The sequence below is a fragment of the Nyctibius grandis genome, chromosome Z (genome assembly GCF_013368605.1).
Source record: "Nyctibius grandis isolate bNycGra1 chromosome Z, bNycGra1.pri, whole genome shotgun sequence".
NCBI lineage: Eukaryota > Metazoa > Chordata > Aves > Nyctibiiformes > Nyctibiidae > Nyctibius > Nyctibius grandis.
In genome coordinates, this window is record NC_090695.1 from 27,311,603 (window position 1) to 27,315,332 (window position 3,730).

A 3,730-nucleotide genomic window follows, 5' to 3' on the forward strand; every position below is an offset into this window, starting at 1 on the left:
TCCTCAGTTAGTCTAGAAGAATTCTAGTAAACTGGTGTTTTTGATCTGTTTGACTTTTTTTTTTTAACATCGCTGATGCTGAGGGGGTAAAAAACTAGGCAGGGAGAAATTCTGCTCAAGAGGGACTATGTGCAGTCTTATTTTTCCTGTTATAATATTTCCTAAGTTTAATTTTACAAGATGGAGAAAAATAATTGCAATGATGAAAGTTACTTTGGTTGATTAGCTGGGTTTTATTTGCTTACCTGTTTGTTTGCTTGTTTAAAAAGAGCTTCCCTGTGCAATTATAACAAATGGCTAACTGTATTCTGTCAGTGTACAGGAAGCTTGATTCAGCTCAAATTCCAAATGCAGAAGAAAGCATCCAGCAGATGAGAGGCTCAACACAAAACTATTGACCTTGAAACTTGAACTTTGGCCCCTTTTGTGTCTGTTGAGTTATGCTTGTCCTTTCCCATTTCACTGCATTAATTTCAGTTTCTCCTGATTCAGCTTTGTGCAAATGCGAGTGGAATCATACCTTTGGTCATTTTAAAAATGTGAGACTGAACTGAAATAATGCAAATTAGGGTCAACTGCTTTTTGCCTTGTTTCTTCTGAGTTTTTTTGTTTGATTGTTGTTGTTTCCAGAACTATGTAGCACTGAAGGAGTTACCAGAGAGCTGGAACACACAGACAACCAACACAGCATCAATCACCATCTCAGCTGCAGGACACAGTCCTTTCCCGCACCATCAGACATGCTGCAAACTGGTTCACAGAGTTCTTAGATACAGCTCTAGTTACCTTCATTTTCTCAACATTCTGCAAAGCCCAAAGTCTTCCTGAAAATGCACGTTGTGACATTATTGTGGGATCACCAAAGCTGCGGAGCTGCTGTCTTTTTTCAACGTGGAGCCACTGGCTGCTCATGTGTGCATCCTTCCTTCATGGCTTGCATTTCCTCAATTTATAGCAGTGTGACAGCCAGCAGCTGAAGAAGGAGGCTGGTTCATGTGCAAAACAAAGTTTCTCTACTTTTTTTTTTCACTACTAGAAACGACGCATTAACTAAGCCCAGAGCAATTATAGCAGGGACTATTGGGATTGTTTTTTTTTTAAATTTAAGCTTAATGTTAACTTAATGTTCATCATATTCCAGTTTTTTCATCATATTGAGTTTTCTTGTTACTGAATCCTAGCGTTTTGCTTATTCCAAGAAGAGCAATAAGGAAAACAGAAACTGAGTTTAGCCTGCTTGTGGTCATTTCAGTTTTTGCAGTTTGTATCTCCAGCTGCATTTCTCCTTTCCTTCATCTTAACTTCCTATTCCTCCTCCTTTTGCCACCAACTGGAAAAGCCCAAATATAAATGCCAAACAACTGGCACCACCCCTAGACCCTGTTGCCCACATAGCGCTGGAGGGAACCCAAGTGTCTGGGATGCCCTGCATCCAAAATCTAATTCCTTAATATTCCTGGTGGAAAAGAAACCACAATGTCCACCAAGTCCACCCTCTTTTGAAAATCCGCAACAATTTCATCCTCCACATTTCAGAGAAACCAGGTGGCCAGGATCTCACATGCCACACCCCAGTCCTTCCCCCCAGACTTGTTACATTCCCACTGCTACAAAGAGCCCAGGTGTGTTGGATCATCTGTCCTATGGACACCTATCTCCATCTGGCATATGAGTGCTCAGCACTGTCTGTAAAGGGTGGTGTAAGGTCCAACTTGAGGAAGACCTGAAGGCGTGTGCAAGAAGAAAGATCCTGTAGCACAGGACAGCCATCCTGGATCCACTACTCCAGTGTCCTAGCTTCAGTAGCACCCTATATACAGGTGTTAGGGAACCTGCAAAAAAACCTGAGCACATACAGAGTCTTTTTTCCCTTCTTCAACTTCCTTGGTTTCTAGTAATTAGAATTTATGGGTCTCCTGAATCCAAAGGTGTTTGTGTCCTAATCAGCTGAGGAGCCTGGGAAACTAACTTCAAGCACATGTTGACTTTATAATCTTTTTCCTCTTTCTGTAAGATTTTTTATTTTGTCTGTCCAGAGTACACTGCTGTGTACTTCCAAAGCTGAAAAAAGTAGTGAAACTGTCTAATAAAACTTGGGGAAGAGTGGAAGATAAGGAGGACATGAATAATGGCGTGTTCTTCAGTCAACATAAGGTAAACTTTTCATTGTGGTGAAGTGGTGGTATTAGAAACACAGTAATTCTATCACCCTTAAAATTTTCCTGTGTTAGCTCTGATGACAGTGAGTTCTGAGATGGTTTTAATTTGTGCTGGATTTTTCCAAAGGTTCTTTGCAGTTTTGAAATGTTTCCACCCTCTACTCTTGATCCAGAGCCAAAGGAATGCAGGCTCCTGTATTCCTATTTCTTTTTCTCACTGACACTACAGACACTTCCAAGAAATACCAAGGCCATAGTAGCTGACAAGTTTTATGTAACTGTTAAAGAATCTTTGCCCTAGGTTTCCCACAGCAGAGTCTCAGACGACAATTACCAAGAAAATAAATAGTTTAATTTAATAATGCGTCCGTAAGGACAGCTTGAGCCGGTTGCCTCTGGGGACGGACCCAGAAAAGAGAAATCCCTGGGCGTTTATACCCTTACAACCTACGTACCTGCTGTTCACATGCTGTTCACATGCCCTGCATGTGCCTCTTGGTCCAATGGTAATCAGTGGTCTGGAGTCCTTTCGTTTCTTATTGGATTCTTGGTCTTCCGAGCAAGCTGTGAAACCTCTCATCTGCGAGAGTTACAGCTTCTGCTGAGTTACAGCTTCTTCTGACAGCTGTAGCTTCCTTATCTTCCAGTTTGAACTGGTTTCAAGGCTTTCCTTCATGTATCCAAGCAACAGTTCAAAATACCTTCAAAAGTTTGCAACAGTTGGGGCCCAGGGCTTCAGCAACTTTAACTACCAATGCTAAGCAAGACTATTCAGACAACTGAATACAGTTAAAAGATACAGATAAAAGAATTCAATTAACAAAAATTATTCTATAACAGTAAGCTTAGAACACAATCTGTAAAGCTGCACTTCTCTGGTGCTGTTGGACGTACAAATTTGTTCCATGCTAGACGAGCAGGTGAAAGCAAGCAATGACGTGGTTGTGTCTCTTCTTGCCTAAGCAATCATTCCAGCACTAGCAATCATTCAGGTCTTTAATAAATAGAGGAAACGCTCTTGACACTACTGTCTAGGGCTTTGCTCTTTAGTTGATTCTTGCTGCGCTCGGTCTGCCCAGTAGCTGGCCTCCAGATCCCAGTATCCCCAGTTGCTGGTACCTGGATGTATGAGTGCCCAACCCTCATCTGCTATGCCACTGCAGCTGCTGGTACAGACCCCCTCACTCTAGTGCACACACACACATGTATATGCATGCACATACAGCCCCAACCAGGATTCCCCTGCCCCCTCCAACAGCCAACTCCCTGCTGTGGTTTCACCCTTAGGGACACACAGGTACACACACAAGGCTTCCCAGCAAGCTCTGCGGCCTTGCCAAAATGATGTCTGAGGCCCCTGGGCCTCACAGAAAGCACTTGGAGCCCCCTTGGGGTTCACCTGGAGGTACCTGGTAGTGTCTGGTACACACAGAAAAGCACAAGGAGGCCCCTGGAGCACAGAAAGGCACTCCAAGGACTCTGGGATGCACTGAAAAGCCCTTGGAGCCCCCAAGGCCTTTGGAGGACACTGGCTGCAAAGAAAGGCCGTCAGAGGCCCCTGGGTCAAGTAG